Source organism: Sminthopsis crassicaudata, chromosome 2, assembly GCF_048593235.1.
Source record: "Sminthopsis crassicaudata isolate SCR6 chromosome 2, ASM4859323v1, whole genome shotgun sequence".
Classification (NCBI taxonomy): Eukaryota; Metazoa; Chordata; class Mammalia; order Dasyuromorphia; family Dasyuridae; genus Sminthopsis; species Sminthopsis crassicaudata.
In genome coordinates this window covers 23,247,951-23,267,109 of record NC_133618.1, presented here as the reverse complement: position 1 = coordinate 23,267,109, position 19,159 = coordinate 23,247,951, and the positions used below count along the sequence as shown (strand labels likewise).

The 19,159-nt window shown below is 36.9% G+C and overlaps 1 protein-coding gene across 1 annotated transcript in view; it reads left to right on the top strand.

The window, feature by feature from the left end:
- The window catches only part of CTNNA2 (catenin alpha 2), a 1,514,496-nt gene that overhangs the window by 888,786 nt on the left and 606,551 nt on the right, over positions 1-19,159 (top strand).

The following is a 19,159-nucleotide window of genomic DNA, read 5'->3' as shown; positions in this document are numbered from 1 at the left end:
CCATATTGTAATGGGAGTTCTTTTTAGGAATGGCTTGGATAAGTTGGCTACTAATATAGATAGATAGATACAGATATATACACATATATGGGAAGATACATACACATATATATGCACATACATACTTACACACATATTATATACACACTCACACACATTCACATATTCTAACCCTTAATACAACATAAACTTGATTACTAATGATGGTAACAATGATGGAGCAGCTGGGTGGCAAGGTGGATGGAGAGCAGGGCCTGACTTCAGGAAGACTCATTTTTCTGAAACCAAAACCAGTCTCGGATGTTTACTAGGTGTGTGACACTGAACAAATCATTTAAACTTGTTTGCCTCAATTTCCTCATTTGTAAAATGAATTGGAGAAAGAAATGGCAAAAGTTTCCAGTATTTTTGACAAGAAGACCTCACCTGAAGAGTCAAACATGACTGAAATTATTGAAAAACAACAAAAATGATGACGATGATAGCTAGCACTTTGAGGTTTATAAAGAGCTTGATCTAGGTTGTCTTATTTGTTTTACTCTTTATGTTTCTAGTATGTAGCACCATGTCTAGCATATAACTTATTCATAATCAACGGATAGTAAACTAAATCTAACTCTAGAATTCTGGGATTCTGTGATATTCCATGTCTAGAATCCTTCCCTTCCTTAATGGTTCCTCCCTCTGGCATTGAATCTCTTAACTTCTCCTCACTTCCCTTAGGTTACACTTCTATGTTGGGGGTAGGAGAAAAGAGATTAACAAGAAAAAAAAAAAAAAAAACTCTAGAGAGGAATCTCTTTGGACATTTTAAAACTGGTTCTCAAACATATCAATGGATTTATAATATGAAATCTTTTCATTTAAATAAGGTCTTTGAGAGTTTGAAGCAAATTGACACAGCTGTTGGAGTTGGACATTATTTATGTGGGACAGAGTGTACCAAATGCCACGGAAAAAAAGCCAAGCAACAATAGTACCATAGTCATCGGCACTACCATCATCATCATCACCACCACCATCACAAAAACAAAATGGAGCCCTCCCTCAAGAAGCTAACATTCTAATGTAGGACACACCCTGGAAAAGCTCAGTATAAACAACTGGTATATAGAAAGGTCATCTTAGGAGACAAGCACTGGGTGAGGGGAGTCTGGTAGAAGCTAAAAAAAGGAAGCCAGGAAACAGTGGGGGAGGAGAGCTTTCCAGGCATAGGGGGAGGGAAGTGCTGCAGACAGCACGTGATGTTTTCTCTGTTTAAGTTGTTTATATATTAAGGCTAATTAATTTCTAATCTTTTTCCCCTGAAAGTTGGCTTTGACAGGAAAGAGTAATGACACGTAGACAGATGCCCAATAAAGGGACACAGAGAACAAGGAATAGGGAGGTGGTAGATGGCTCTAGGCTGTCCCTGCCTGCTTTTAGTGCTATTTTTTCAACCTATTGTCCTCTCTCACCCTAGTTTTTCTAAAAAGTCTTTTAAGACTTAGACAAATTTTGGAATGAGAGTCCTGTCAAATTCCCTTTATTTCTCAGGGGATTTTTGTTCCCTACCTCAATGCTTTTGTACATGTATCCAGTACTTGGAATTTTCCCCTCCTACTCCCTGCCCTATAAAATCTCTAGAGTTCATCAAGGCTCAGGTCAGCTCAGACAGAAGACATTCTGAGTCCCTAGTGTTCCTCCAGTAAAAACAATTCTGGTATTAGAGAGAGAGAGACAGAGAGAGAGAGAGAGAGAGAGAGAGAGAGAGAGAGAGAGAGAGAGAGAGAGAGAGACAGAGAAAAGCATAGAGAGAGAGAAGAAACAGAGAGAAACAGAGAGAGAAAGAGAGAGACAGACAGAGACAGAGTCAGAGACACAGAGAAATAAAGGCAGACAGAGACAGAGACAGAAACAGACCGATACAGAGAAAGAGGGGGAAAGAAGCAAAGAGATAGAAACAGAGAAAGACTAACACACATACACACACACACACACAGAAAGAGACAGACACATTGTAAGACACACAGACATAGAGAAGGACACACAGAGAGAAACAGAGACAGAACTCAAGAGAAAAAGACAAGAGAGAAAGACATGGCAAATCCCTCCAGTATTTTTGCCAAGAAAACCCCAAATGGGGTCATGAAGAGGCAACACTATTGACATGATTGAACAACAGATATACATATACACATACCTATATGTATATATGTGTTGTAAACTTATCTGTGTATATACACACAAACATTTACATATCTGACTAGGTGGTATTTCCCCTGTGCAGAATGTAATCTCCTTCAAAGCAGAGATTCTCTCCATTTTGGCCTGTGTGCCTGGCACATAGTAGGTGCTTAATAAATGAGCATTGAATTCATTTGAATAGCAGAGAAAACTCCTTTCATGTTAAAAGTTGTTGTTGCCCAATTCAAACCAACTTATGCTTTGGGATCAGTCATGGTCAGAGCGGGTAGCAATGGAGGCTCAAGGAGTCATCCTAACATTCAAATTAAATTAACTTTATAATGAAGTCAGATGGAGCCAGATTTAAAGAGCTACCAAAGAGGTTTCAGGACTTGAGCATTTTCTTCTCTCTGGGAGGCTAATTTAAACATCATTGTCAGAAAGATAGGTTTAGCGGCTTAGGAGGGGGAGTGTGGCCAGCAGCTGAAGCCACCGAGACCTGGGGAGATTGTCTCAGAGATGGAGTCTCATCTCAGCAGGACAGAAAGGACTGTGTGCCAACTATATAGCTGACCTGTTGGCAGAAAGCGGGCTATCCAAGCAAAGGGGCCAGCTCTCTGTGAGGGCAGAGAGAAGAGACTTCAAAGGAGGGAGAGAAAAAGGGTGAGCAGGCACAGTTAGGAGATGAGAAGATGAAGGTAACAATGGAGGGGAAGGATATAAAAATATGCTTTTGAACTTTGCCATTTCTTTCCCTCAAACATAAATGTTAAGTTTAGAAATGGAAGGTAGGAGAGTTTTATGTAAATGACACACTTAGAGACAGATTCAAAAAAGGTCTGAGCTATAGTCTAAGATCTAAAGATAAAGATGACCTTTCCTAGGTCATATGTGTTTTTCTAGTTTAAAAAAGGTCTTTACTTAGGATCCAAATTACTCTCTGTCTTTTTGTCTCTCTGTCTCTATCTCTATCTCTTTGTCTCTCTGTCTCTGTCTCTATCCCTCTCTCTCTGTGTCTCTCTGTCTCTTCTGTGTCTGTCTCTGTCTCTGTCTTTCTCTCTCTGTCTCTGTCTTTCTCTCTGTCTCTGTCTGTCTCTCTCTCTCTCTCTCTCTCTCTCTCTCTCTCTCTCTCTCTCTTTCTCTCTCTGTCTCTCTCTGTCTCTCTCTCTGTCTCTATCTCTCTGTCTCTGTCTCTGTCTCTCTTTCTCTTTGAATAGAAATTCAGGTTCAAAATTTGCAGGGACCTGAAAGGCCATTTAATCCAACCTTTTCACTTTATGGATAAAACAATTGAGGTCCGTAAAAAGGAAGTAACTTATTCATGGTTACATGAGTAGAAAGTAGCCTATTCAGAATTTGAACCTATTCCCTATGACTTTAGATCCTTATTATCCAGGAATACAGCTAGACCCACCACTGGCTATTGGGGTTCCACACATGTCAGGGTAAGCATTTTTATGATAGACTATGACTTCTTGCAACTGAGCATTTCTGTTTCTCAGAACAACAGAGTACAGAATTGCCTTTAGAAAAGAACTGAATAACTAGCTTTGGTGGAACACCTTTAATCCTGATACTTGGGGACACTGAGGCTGGTGGATTACTTACATTTTTGTGTTCCAAGTCTGTTGGCTGTCCCTCTTGAATCCAAACCAATATGGTGGGCTCTGGGAGTTTGGTCTTGGTAGCAAGGCTAAGTAAGAAGGGGTTATTTGGCTTTGTTTTTCTTTTTTTTTTAATGAAAATTTTTTAATGAAAAGAGAAGTGAGAAGAGGAGATAGTGAAAACATAAAATGAAGCAGAGGAGAGGAGATGGAGGAAAGGAGAGAAAGCATTTAGTGCTAAATTTTGAGGACCTTATTTTAACATTTTTATAATATAGATGTTTTTTTGAAAAGGCTAATGTTGACATCAAGGTGGAATATAAGGTAAGCACAGGAAATGGAAGGACTGCTAGGTGGTACAGTGGATAAAACAGTGGTCTTAGAATCAGGGAGGCTCATCTTCATGAGCTATGTGACCCTGAACAGGCCAAAATGAAGAGAATCTTTGAAGGTGATTATATTCTATGGGGGAAAAACCGCCTAGTCAGATATGTAAACTGTTCATGTGTTTACACACAGAGACACTCATGTACATGTGTATACAATACAGGTGGGTAAAATGAGCTGGGGAAGGAAATGGCAAATCACTGCAGTATCTTTGCCAAGAAAACCCCAAATGGGTCATGAAGTATCAGGCATGACTGAAGACCAAGTCCAGAATTTGGAACATGTTTACAATGACTAGGAGTTGTGGGGTCAGAGGCAGTGTTTCAAAGAATCAGTTCCAAATGGAAATAGAAACATTGAATTTTTCTGTTGTGAAGAGAGATGTTTAGTCTTATTGGGATGCATTCTTTGGTGAAAACTGTATGTACTCTGTTCCTTTGAAAAAGTCCAAATGCAACTAGTGATTCCCTACTGGTCTGTGTCAGAGATGATTGCTGATTTCTTACCTGTGACTTGAGGGAGGCACTTTCTGTCTCACAAGGAAATCTGCGTCTGGTTGGGTAGACTCAATTCAGTCATGGGGATATATGACCTCTAAAAAGAAAAGCCAAAACTTCCCCCTCACCATATACTCCCATATCCTATAACGCTGAATAAAGTATCTTAAATAAAACTTTGCTATGTCTCATGGTTAATGGTTTCCCTTAATGAATCAACAGAGTCCCTTCTAAAAAAGTTATTTGGTGAAAAAAAGTAATAAATTATGTTCCTACGCCAGATATGTTTCTTCACTATTACAAAAGAAATGCTAGAACACAAACATTAATAAGTGTGCATTGACAAATACTTAAAATAATAATCAAAAGTAATATATCATTACTACTACACTCTTCTGAGAGGAAGGAAAGACTCTATAAAGACTGTGGACTTTCTGAGCAAGCTTCACTTCTACCTTACTCTGTACTGTTCAAGAAGTCACTGAAGAGCCAGGTCTGATTGGCCAGATCAGCAGTACCTTGATTTTTCTAAGATGATTCTGTCAGTGTGAAAATTGACCCTCTTGCCCAAAGCCCCAGATGCTGTCAGCCAAAACCCTGGAATTCCTGATCTGTAACAAGTTCATGCTACCACAACAGCTTCTAGAAAAGGGAAAAGAAGAAAAATATAGCCTTATCTGGTCAAGAAATCTAAGAGAAAGCTGGCAGATTCCCAAATCTCATCCTCAAAGCAACAGTCTTAAATCTGAGATGAGAATTATTAAAGATATATCAGTAATGGTAGAGCAGCTGTGAAGGTCAGTGCGGTAGCAGAGTATTTTAGTATAGCAAACAATTCACCAGATCTCTTACCATGTTTTCATGTACATATGTGTTTTATAAATGCCTCTCTCTGTATATGTGTATGTATGTTGTATTAGCTTCCTTTAAAATGTAAGATGCTTGATAGCTGGGAACATCTTGTCTTTATCTTTATATGTCCAAACAGCTAGCACAGTACTTGTCAAACTAAAGTTTATTCTTTGTCTCTGTCTGTCTGTCTCTCTCTCTCTTTCTCTCTGTCTCTCTTTCATGTGCATTCACAAATGCATAAAGAGTATTGCATATGTATGCATACATTAAAATGTGATAAATGTGATAAATTTGAAAAATGCTTAATAAAATGCTAAACTAAGAAGACAAAACTCTGAGCATGGATTCTGAACATCATAAGCCAATATGGAGGGCATGACTTAGGATCCATGGAATTCTGCTTTGTGTAGGGAGAGGTGAGGTAATGTTAATCTAGATTCAGAATTCACATTCAACAGGGCACAGGCTTAAAGAAGATGGGTACAGGTTTATTACTGCTTAGAAATTTGATTCAAACAAGAAATAAGGGAAGAAGAAAATTATAGCATAAAAGTAATACTCAATCAACAAACACAATGATCATCACAACAATGAATACAATATAAGAAATATTACACCATCATCAATCTGAGGAAGCACCAACATCTGAGTTTCTGTCTGGGAAAATCCCTACTCACAGCCATTCAGGGTCTTAGAATGGGAGGGTCCCAGGCAATTCCCTTCTAGGTGAATTTTTCAAAGTCCATTTCTCATTAAGATGTTTTTATAGACTAAAAACAAAGAAGGTACTATGCTAAGTATTCTTATTTGATATGTGACTCTTGAGATGAAGCAGCCTTCCAGTTGCATTGTGCTTCATCTTGAGGGACCCACCAAGGAGGATATTTGTTCATTCCTTTAGGATGACTGCATTTACTCAGGGAACCAGCCAGATTTTCAAGGCAAACACAGGTTGGCAATAAAGAAAACATTAATCAATGCACAGGGAGGGTGGCTTTCCTTTCCTATACTTCCTGGCATTCCCTCAGATAACTATAAGCACATTCTCATGTTCTCATCAAAAAGTTAAATTAGGACATGGGAGATTCACTAGGATTCTTTATTCACTAGAATTTGTTACAGGTAAAGGTTTGGTCAGGACTTTTGAATGTAGAATTCTTTGCTTTGATGAAGATAAGCAAAAGATATATGATTTAGTCTTGGTGAGGTCCTGGGAGTGATGAAAGCTAAAATAATTTACTTACAAAGGCAGTTTAAGTCAGAGGCCTCTTGAACCCAGATCTTCTTGACCACTCTAATATGCAATGCTACCTCTTAAGACTTCAATAACTTCTTACCCATCTTTGCTTTCAGACCTCTTAAAGGCAGGGGACATACTACCTCCTGAACATCCATTCCACTTCGTTATCTCTCTAATTGTTGGTAAAATTTTCCTGACACAGTCTAAATTGGCTTCTTGGTCTTCTACCCATGACTCTTAGGCTATAAATGGGACCAAACAGAGTAAGAGTACTTCCTTTTCTTTATGACCATCTTTCAAATATTTAAGTACAATTAATATATCATCTCCATCCCTTATGGTACCTTCTCTTCCCCTCCCATTCCCCTTCCCTTACCCTTTTACAAGCCACATGACAAGCCATATAGAAAGGAACTATACTTTTAGCTAGGCAGCTTACAAACTCCCACATCCTTTTTCTGTATCCCAGGGAGGCTCAAATTGAAGATTCATCCATCTATCTCTCAACTTTGTTTCCTTTAATCAAAGCTGTTACTACAAACCCTGCTGCAATACGAGAAATCTCATTTGTGTCCCGGGGCCACTGCCTTGGGAATCAGATCCTGGGTATGGAAGATTTATATCTCTTTGATGCTGCAGGAATAACTTGTTTCTGGCTGCAAATCATGAAACCACCATGGAGCTCACCGTAAAAAATGAAGGTTTTATGTTAAGTGGTTTAAGAAAAATGCAGTCTATGAGTCCTTTGCGATGTATATATTTTATCACAGCAATTCCCTGTTTTTAATTTTTTGGGGAGGGGTGGGAAATATGTGTATGGGGGGAGGAGAGTCACTGTTGCTATGGAAAAGAAACATCTTGCTGAAATTCAAAACACAAACAGCAATGCCTTTAGAATAATACCTCACAGCCCTGCCAGATGCATTCTCTCCCTAAATGAACCATCAATCCCAAATGATGGCGTTTTTCTTTTCTGCTGAATTAGATTTTGTTAAAATGCCATCCAGCCGTGATTCAAAGGGATAGCATCTTCTGGAAAGGCGATATGTCGATTTATTGGAGGACAGAAGTTGATTGAGATTTCCTTTGTACATACTATTAGTATTCACTTGAGATTATTCTGTGGATGGATTTATTTTTAGGCTTTGGACACAGAAATCAAATTTGAGATGGCCAATTCTCTCATTGAAAAAGTAGGCTTTATTTCTTCTCCTTGTATTCATGTGGTTTAGCAGCACAGTTATTAGTTGGTCTTTTCAGTTCCTCAAAAAAAAAATGATAAAAAGACTTTCTGGATCATCCATTATCAGAGAAGAAGCCAATGTGGGCTTCTTTTAATATGTTTTAATGCATCACAGTAATGTGACAAACATGTCCTCTGGGAAAAACACTGATGGTACAGTAAATACACCATTATTAAATGCTTTCAACTGTATTGAGAGATGTTTTCTAGAAATCTAGCTAGGTCCATTAGGGATGGGATTTCAATCAATGTTAGGGTAGAATGTTTATAAAAGTGAACTACCCACTTATTTAGCATGCCTATTATGAACCAAGCACTATACTAGTTATAAAGAATATAATAACTATTAAAGCTATCCAAAAATATTATGGAATATGTATAAAGATAGTAGATTACTCTTCCCTGAAGATAACTATACATAAGCTAGATGATCATTTGTCAGACATAACTAATTTGTATTAATTAATTCATTTGTTCATTCATTTGTCAATTTATTTATTTTATTTTTAAGTATGCTTTGTACTATTCAGTTCCAACTCTGAAATTCTATTTTTTTGTTGCAAAAATAAAAGTCTATACATTCGTGGAATTTATATTCCATCTTGGTAAAAGCTTAATTGTGCATTGCTGTATGGTTGTAGGGAGGTTGTGGGAAGGTCATTGGAGATCACTTAATCTAATCATTGTAATTTTATAGAAAAGGAAACTGAGGCAAAGGGAGTGACACATCAGAGTTAACCATGGCTACTTCAGTAAGATTTCTGAGGTTTTCAATAATGCTAAGTTGCTTTTGTTAGTAAAGTGAAAAAATGAAGTTCTGACTTAGAAGAGTAGAAACTCTTCTGTGGATGGAAAGCATTAATGCTTAAAGACTGAACCTCAACAATCAGCATGCTGAGTGACAGGCTCAAGGTTAAACTTAATAGATTTGTTATAGATAAGGTAGAAATAATTGGAGGTTCTTAAAACAGAGATATATTAGAAATGCCTAGCTCTGCTTCACTACTTTTATAATGTCCTTGACCTTGAGTAGATTACATCACATTTCTAGACCTCAGTTTCCTTATTTATAAAATGATTTGGGTATGGATCAAAGGATTTAGGTTGTATAGTGGATAGAATTCTGAATTCTGGGGTCAGAAAATCTGAACTGAACTCCTATATCAAACATTTATTAGCTGTGTGATCCTGAGTAAGTTAGTCTCTGTATGTGAATTTTATATGTTTGTTTATATATATATATATATATATATATATATATACATCCACACATGTGAATATGTATACATACACATATATACATATCAGCCAGAAAACAAAGTGAGTTAGATATATGGCAACAATGAGAATCAACTAATGGCCTGGGGAAAACCTTGGCATTCTCACAATATCAAGAGAAAAACAAAACAAAGCAAAAGTTTCCCACATATAAAGTCCTTCTTCTGTGAAGGATTCCTGGAACAACAGGGCAAAGACAGCAATATATAAAAGGTATTCAGGAATTAAGCACAATGTGGGTAGAAAGATTACTCAAAGGCCCTTCCAAGATATAGTGATTAGAGACCCAGCTAGGAATCTTATCTAATCAGACTTCAATTAGGGTTTAAGTCTCAATTTTAATATAGATTGGCTATGTAACTAGTGAAATCACTAAAACTTCAGGACAGTTGCTAGTCCCAACTGGAATAATGGGTCACAGTCTTTTTTAAAATAGTATTTTATTTTTCCAAATATATGTAAAGATATGTGTTCCACTTTTTCCTGCTCTCTCTCTTTATCTCCCTCTCTCCAAGACAAAAAAAACAAAACAAAACAAAAAAACTGATATAGATTAAATATATGCAATTCTTGTAAATACATTTCCATATTTGTTATGTTGTGCAAGAAAAAAATCACATCAAAAGAAAAACAAAAAGCATGAGAAAGAAAGAAACAAACAAAAAAGGTAAAAATAGCATGCTTTGATCCACATTCAGTCTCCATAGTTCTCTCTTGGATGTGGATGGCTATCTCCATCACAAGTCTGTTGGAATTGCTTTGAATCACCTCATTGTTGAAAAACGCCACTTCCATCACAATTGATCATCACATAAAATTGTTGTTGCTATGTGCAATGTTCTCTTGGTTCTACTCACTTCAATCAGCATCAGTTCATGTAACTCTTTCCAAGCTTTTCTGGAATCAGCCTGTTCATCATTTCTTATAGCATAATAATAATTCATTACTAACTGCTCCCTGTGACCCTGTATAAGTCTCTACATCCATTAGGGGATCAGCCATGTCTAATCCTAGAAGCTGTACAGCCAAGTCTCAACCTTCTTCCTCACTGAGAGATCTCAATGGTAACATCTCAGATCAAAACCAGAGAGCAACTCAACGTGGGATTTCCTTAGTACAAGGAACTCCCAGATCAGGAAATTCCCTCTACCAATTGGGATTGACATCTTCTCAAATTGTAATGTAAAAGAGTTGCCTAGATCACTGAAAGTTTAAATGATTTGCTCATGAGATCTCTGGCAAATAATTTATATGGGAAATGGGACTTGAATAGAGATCTTCCTATCTCCCAAATCAGCTCTCCAGCCACTAAGACATGTAAACAACAACAACGGACCAATTCCCAAAGTACCAGCATCTGAGTAGATTAAGAAACAAATTCATTTAGCTTCTGTACATGTGACTATTTTCAGTTATAACCATTTGCAGTTTCCACTGAGATCATAGCTGAATTCTTTCTTAGCATCAGTTTTTTATCAGTGTATAGATAGAGATACAGATATAGGTAAAGATCTCTATCTCTATCCGCATATATACATGTATATAAATAAAAAGGCTAAATTTAAGCTAACAAATTTTAGATAGCACTATTAACACAGTAGCATTTGCTAAAGCTACCCTCTTTTCAGTGACACAGGCTTTCAGGACTTTTTAATCACCCAGGACTTTTTATAATTTCAGGACTTCATCCCTGCTTCTCTGTGAATGATGTAACTGGTCACTTATGATAGCCCACCTTCCTCACTTTTTAGATAGACACTTATTCTATTTTTTTAGGATTACAGATGTTGAATTAGTGATTTATGGGATAAAAAAGAAAATGTAAAATTTGTGACTTGTCTGATTTATAGTAGAAAAATGAGATTTGTCTGGCTTGTCACTGATGAATAAAACCAAACTTTTCAAAAGCACAGTATTCTGAGTTTCTTTTTTTGCAGAGAAAGTTAGGATTAAGCGATTTGCTGTGGAGGGTCACACAGCTAGGAAATGTTAAGTGTCTGAGACCAGATTTGAACTCAGGTCTTCCTAACTTCAGAGCTGATGCTCTATCCACTGTACCACTTAGCTGCCCCAAAGGTACAGTACTGAATAAGCAACAACAATGGAAAACTATTTGGAAGTAATTTCATCCAAGGGGGTTGTAAACTGAGAATTGTAGAAAACTGAGAAAATGGCATTTCCCAGAGCATCTATGAATAGTTAGGTGCCAGATTTGGAGACTCATCTGATTTCAAATCTTGCTCAAATACTTACTAGTTGTGTGACCCTAGGCAAATCATTTAACCCTGTGTTCCTCAGTACTCCATCTGTAAAAAAGAACTGGAGGGCAGCTAGGTGGCACAGTGAATAGAGCATTAGCCCTGAATTTAGAAAGACTTGAGTTCAAAACTGGTCTCAGATACTTAACATTTCCTAGCTGTGTGACCTTTGGTAAGTCACTTAACCCCAATTGCCAGAAACCCCAAATAGAGTCACAAATAGATATGATAAACAAAAAAACAAAAACAAACAAACAAAAAAACAGTAAAATCATTCATTGCTTCTAAGAACGATGTGGACCTAGACCTTTAGTTATAATCTAGCTAATTAAACCTACAAACTCATAGAATCTTATTGTTATGAGGGATCTCAGAAATCACATTTTCTTACCGATACCCAGGAGAATATTGAGTCAGCTCATAGGCCCTGACAGAATGCAATGTGAGCAATCACACCATGAAAATCAACAATTATTACATATTAGAGGTTTTTTTTTTTTTTGGTGATTGTCTAGATTTAAGAAAGTGATGGAGAAAATGTTAGCAACACAGATAAAACCATTTACTTTTATGATTTTCAGAGAAGTGGCTGCTAAAATTTACCAGCATGCCCCTACTTCTATTTAAGAAGACTTAAGACTGTCAAAGCTCAGGTCCATCTCACTTCCTACAGGAGACCTTTCCTGCCCTTCCACCGCCTTCCTCACCTTGCCCAGCTGCTTCTATGTTACTTAACAGGGATCTGGGGAATTCTTTAAGATTATTAATTGAAGCAAATATGCTTAAATTAATAGAATGAGTTCTATTTCCAGCATTTCCCACACCAGAGCATCTTTACCTTGTTTATGTCATGAATCCTTAGCTGTCTAGTAAAATATATAGACCCTTTCTCAAAATAACATTTAATGTACATAAAATTAACTATGTAGTGGTATAAAGAGAAACAATGCATATAAATATATATCCACACATATAATTATATACATACAATGCCCATGACTGTATGTATGCCACTCATAAGTTCTTAGACCCTAGGCTAAGAGTCCTTGGACATGCTTGAAATCACATATGTGTCTAGTCCCTTTCTTTATGTCTACATTTTGTATGTACTTGTATGCTTACATGTCCTCTTCCTCTATGAAATGTAAGCTTTTTGAGGGTAGGGATTATTGGGGTATGGACTGATCTCTCCAGCACTATCAAAGAATCTGACGTATATTGGGTGCTCAGTAAATTCTTGTTGATTGATTGAAAAATGATTCTCTCTATAGCTTCCCAAGAGGTTATCTTAGCCTTTCTTGAATATCTATACAGAAAATCTTCTTCCATTCTACAGAGGCAGCTGATTCCAAGCATCTAAATGGTACAGAGGGTAGAGTGTTGCATCTAAAACCAGGAAGATGAGTTTGAACCCTGGCCCAGATGCTTCCTAGCTGTGGAACTATTTGGCGAATTACTTGATCTTTCTTTCAGCCTCAGTTTCTTCCTTAGCAAAATGGAGATAATAACAATAAATGATGATAATAATAATTCCCCTGTTGGAATCAAATGAGATAATAACCATACATTACATTGCAAAGCTTAAAACACTACATGAGGGCTAGCTATTAATAATATTGACAGCCCTGATTGTTAGGAAGTGTTTCTTCTTAACAGGCCAAAAATTGACCTCACTGTTTTGCTGTGGCGATGATTTTGGTGGTTATGGTGGATGTTGTTTTCCCACTAATTGAAATGGATTTTATCCTTTGGGATCAAACACAACATTCCTGATCACATTACCACAGGATAATTTGCTTCCTTTAGAGCCCACTCTAGATCTCTCAGGTTTGCTAGTTTCTGTCTTCTCTGGCAGCAGATTGATCTCAAACTCTGGTAAGCAATCTTGCAAGTAATAATTGTAGGAGCCAACGCTTAGCTACAAAGATGGCGTGGTAGGGTGAGGGAGGGACATTTTGGCTTTTATTTCTGTTTGTTTTTTATTTTGTATTTTTTCTCTTCTTGGAATAAGATTCTTTATCTTTTGTTACAAGCTTTTCAGGCATCAGTGAGCAAGTGATAAAAGCTGGGTCTTGGGTGGGATTGAGGAAAAAGGGAAACTGCTTCCTGGTGCTCTGAAACCAAGTATCCAGGTAAGAAAAGATCTTAAAAGCCCTCACTTCCAATATCCCTCTCTCATTTTACAAATGAGGAAAATGAGACTTCGAAAAGTAAACTGTCTTGCTCAAATTTACCATGACAGTATTAGAAAGTACTCTGACTCCAGAGCCAACACATTTTCCATGTGCCATATGGGTAGTCTTGGAGGTGGTGTTTTATTTATTCCATAGAAATATTAAGTCTTCCCCATACTTTATTTGGTGAGGGGAGACAGGTGAATGAATGCAAACTAGTTGATGGTGTCCTTGCCTTTGATAGTGAGCTCAGAGTCCATATATTGTCATCCCCTATTAAAATGGTCTCTCCTTGAGAGCAATAGTTGTTAATTTCCCATTCGTGACTTCAGCACTTAGCAAGGAACCTGCATATAGTAAGTGTTTAATTAATGCTTTCCCACTCCTTTGGTTCATTCATAGTTGATCTCCTAAGTGGTAAATGGCACAATGACACTCATTTCATTTACTCCACAGAAATATTACAGAAGGCATTTCCCAACAGGTTTCAAAGAAAAAAATTGTCAGTCATCTCCTTTGCTAATCACCCCTTGTAGAAAGTGAAAAGGCCTACCGACTGCCAGATCTCCCTAGTAGTGATAGGCAGTGGAAGCTGAGTAGGTGAAATTCAATTAACATCCCGAAGTGTACTACCTTCCTTATTACAATTATCCAGGGTGCTGTCTCATGTCGCTGTCAGGTTTCAGTACAAAAGACTTCCCTTTATTAAGCATCATATTTAGAAGCTGTTAACATGCTCTTGGATCTCTTTGGAATCAGCCGTCTTTCTTAGAACTCAGGTTGTGTTTTAACAAAGGCTGGTTTCAGGGTCCTAGGTTTCCTTTCTCAATATACACACAAGACAGAGTTCTATTTTTGTTTTTTTCTAGAGAGGCAATATGGAATGGAGAATCGATATAAATATCTATATAAATAAATATATAGTATACATATATATTTATTATATATATAAATAAAAATATATATGTACATATATCTATATCTATATCTAGATAGATAGATAGATAGATAGATAGATAGATAGATAGATAGATAGATAGATAGATTTAAAGCAAGAAGATTTGAGAATGGAAGAATTATCATTGGGTAGAATAGGAAAGACTTCATAGACTCAAAATGAGTCTAGGTTTATAAGAGATGGTGGTGGAGAGAGTGGGTTACAGAACTAGGACATAGCCCATGAAAACACTCAAAGATGGGAAATGAACCATTGTTTGTGGAATAATGAGGTCTATGATTGGCCTTTAAATGGACAGAATTCCAAAGCTGGGAAAGAGAATAAGAAGAATGAAGAGATAAGAAGAGATCAGGTTGTGAAAAGATTGAAATGTTAAATAAAGAAGTATATATTTGATCCAAAATTTGATAGAAAGCCACTGCAATTTATTAAGAAAGCTGTTGACATAATTGATCTTGCAATTTGGGAAAATAGCTTTTCCAGCTGTGGAAGAGGAATCATAATAGGAAAGCCATGTGGAAGGGGGAGTAAGTAGAAGCCTGTTTGCAAATATCCAGAGAAGAAGGGAAGAGTTACTAATTTGGAGGGGGAAGCAGTTTGAATAGCAAGGAGGGGATATATTTGAGAAATGTTCTGGAAATAGAAATGGCAAAGAATACCGACTATTTTTTATATTAATATTTCTATATTTGGACAGGTTGAAAGTAAGTTGTTAAGAATGTATAATCCCCTTCCCAACAGTACTTGAGTGCCCCAACTACCAATACTACTAACTCTTTCAAAATAGTCCTGAGGCATGATTGTCAGCTCTTGGTAAGTTCATGTTCCTATAGCTTCAGGCACACCTGTATACTTTTTACTCATATTATAGAAACAGCTCAAATGCCCATGGCATAGTCCCCTTTTTGCTAGCAACCACAGACTGTAGAAACACAAGGGAATGCCAGATGTGTTCAGAAGCCCAAAAATAGTCTGATTTATCTGGAGAAATGAGAAATGAATCTTGAAATTGTTTGGAGCCTAGAATGCCAAAAAAAAAAAAAAGACATTTTACCTTTATTCAGTAGACAATAGGGAACCATTGAAGACTTTTGATCAAAGGATTGCTTTGGTTAAGACTTCTACACTTGGATAGACAAGGAGTTCAAGGGAAAAGGCTCTAGAGAAGGAGCAAGAATACCTGGAATCAATGTAAAAAGAGGCTGCCTCAGGTGAACACAGACGAGCATTTCAAATGTTATAGATCATGTTATCCCGGGAAATTCTAAGAAATGCCATAATCATGTTAATCACCATCTCAGGTGATTAACCTGACTTCTCTCTTAACAGGTGACTTCTCTCTTAAAATTCTTCGATGCATCTAATTACTTGTGAGATCAACTTCATCAAATTGCCACATACTGATTTGGCTGTTTAGAATTTATGTGTGGCTCTTTAGAAAAGTTACTGTTTTTCATCGTAAGTTTCTGGAGGGCTTTGTTATCTTTGACTTTTCTTTGTCTCTCCATAAACTTATCACAGTGTCTGGCACACAATGGGTACATAATAAATACCTCTTGTCTTATTGAGAGTTATCTCTGTATCCTCAGTGCCTCTGTAAGTTTTCCAAATCTCATCTACAGTCAAGGATTAATTCTAAGAGTATAATTGCTCTCAATTTTCAGGGCTAATTAGTTTAACTTGTGAGCCCCCACTTGTGTGTTTCCATTAATGATAAGCCAGTAACCTCACTTAGCTTTTGCCAAAAAACAAATATTTGTTCAAATGGAATAAGAAGAACAGTAGTTATAAGAGTCTCTTCACTTGCAACACACACACACACACACACACACACACACACACACACACACACACACACACACACACCCTGGCAAATCCAGGATAATTCTCCCACAAATATATACACCATTGATTTAAAAATGATGTCCAACAGAGTATAACATTAGTGAGACTCAGAATTAACAAAAGAAAACTCACATCTCTTTTACTGAAAGTCTTTTTCTTTTTGTTGAGTAATCCCAACTCTAATTATATTTAGCTATCTGCTGACTAGACTATTTAGTTGAAATTTCAGGTCGTCTACCTTCCTGATTTACAGATGAAATTCCTCCCTCTCTCTTCTCCTGTCTCCTCCCCTCTCCATTCTTTCCTTTCCTTTATTTCTATTCTTTTTTTCTCCTTTTAAACATAAGAAAAAAATGGGTTATAACAGACAGAGATATGAGAGGTGACATTGCAGATCTAGCTAGAGACCTGGGGATATTCATGACACGGTTGCGGAGATTTAATTGGTTTGAGATGGCTGGAGCATCTGGTGAAAGGGTAATGGGAGACAGATCTGGAAAGACTGTGTAGGCAACACTGTGAGGAGCCCTGAATGCCAGACTAAAGAGTTTTGGCTTTAATTGGTAAGCAGTGAAGAGCAATTTGCAGTGCAGATGCATATAGGTGATACAATGCATAAAACTTTGAGTTCCGAATCAGGAGGACAACTCTTCCTGAGTTTAAATCTGACCTCAAACATTGTGTGACCCTGAGCAAGTTACTTAATCCTGTTTGCCTCAGTTTCCTCATATCTGTCACAAACCATCTTTTAATCACAGTCCCAGCTCCTGTGAAGTGAAGACAGAAAGTAAGAGTTATTCTGACCTCTCCCGGGTCACTCTACTTTTCTTCTGTGTCTCCATTAGACGAGAATGATAACACTTACAGCTGTCATTCACAGGATTGTTTGAAAATGAATGTGATCATTTCTGTAAAGTCATTTTAAAACTTAAGGATATGGCTTAATGATGCTCATGATCATTGACCTGAATTCAAGGGATTCACTGGAGTCCCAAGCCCATGACTTGAAGCTCTGTTACTATCTATATGACCTTGAGTCTGTTTTTTATTCACTCCAATATACTGGAATCCACACTCCCAACCTTTCACACTTTCTCAATTTTCCTGATTATTGAACCACCAGCTAAGGTCCTAGTCTTTCTGCATCTCCTTAGCCTCTAAGTTCCTGGAGATCAGAAATCTATCTCAGTCAATCCTAATTGTCTCATAGCTCTTTTCAACAGTGAGGTGATTCAGGCCACTTCCAATGGTCTTGTCATGGAGACAGCCATCTGTACCCAGAAAGAGGACTATGAAGATTGAATGTGGATCATAATATAGTATTTTCACTCTTTTGTTGTTGTTTATTTGCTTTTTTGTTTACTTTCTCATTTTTTACATTTTAATCTGATTTTTCATGTGCAGCATGAAATATATGGAAATAGGTATAGAATAATTGCACATGTTTAACATATATTGGATTACTTGCTATCTAGGGAAGGGGTGGTGGGAAGAGGGAAGAAAACTTTGGAACACAATGTTTTGCAAGGGTGATTGCTGAAAATTATCCATGCATGCTTTTAAAATAAAAAGCTTTAATTAAAAAATACCTTATTTTCTCTGCATTCTTTGTCTGTCATCAGCATAATTGGAAACTCTATGCTTCTAATTTCTGCTACCCTTTAAACACTAAGCTACATGAGTGAGTTTTTCCAGGGGCTCTCTGTGAAGAAAAGAGAACACATTCTTTGGATCATAAGTTGAAAGTTGGAAAGGGCCATACAAGGGATCAGAAATATTTTATCAGGATAAAGTAAATGGAAATAGAAATTAAAAATGACAGTCCTCATATTAGGTGATAATTTCTGGATTATTCTATCAAGCTTTAATTCTGGAGACCCGATCTGAGAACCAGAGGTCTGGACTTGGAAGGAATTTAATAGAAATCAAATTTGATGCCTTCATTTTATAGATGAAATAACTAAAGTCCAGAAAGGTGAATTCACTCAATTAATGATACAAAGCTAACAATGAAAAGAGTTAGAATTTGAATTTAGGATATATTATTCCAAATTAAATGTTTTTCCCACAGTTATAAGAAATTATTTTCCTTTAAAAATAAACTCCAGAACTTTCTATTTGATGAATTTCCTGGTCCCCTCTGCTGCCAGTATCCTCCCTTCTCCAAGTTGCCATATTTTATATAAATACACACATACATACACATATATGTAAAGAAGTATATGTGTATACAGATGTGTGAGCATATGTGTGTATGTGGTTTGTATCTAGACTCTGCTTAGTTATAATCTGTGTGATGTAGAGCAGGGCATACACATATATATACATATATGGAGAGAGGGACACAGACTCAGAGACAGAGATACAGATAGTCACAGAGACTGAAAGACAGAGAGGAAGATAGATTCATAGAAATACGGACATAGAGAGAGACAAATAGAATATTATATACCTACACACACACACACACACATATATATATATATATACACAATATGCATATTATGTCTATCTACAAATATATATATGTATATAAATATATACATATATATATATAATCTGCATATATAAGTCAGTCTCTCTCTCTCTCTCTCTCTCTCTCTCTCTCTCTCTCTCTCTCTCTCTCTCTCTCTCTCTTTCTTTCTCTGTATATGTGT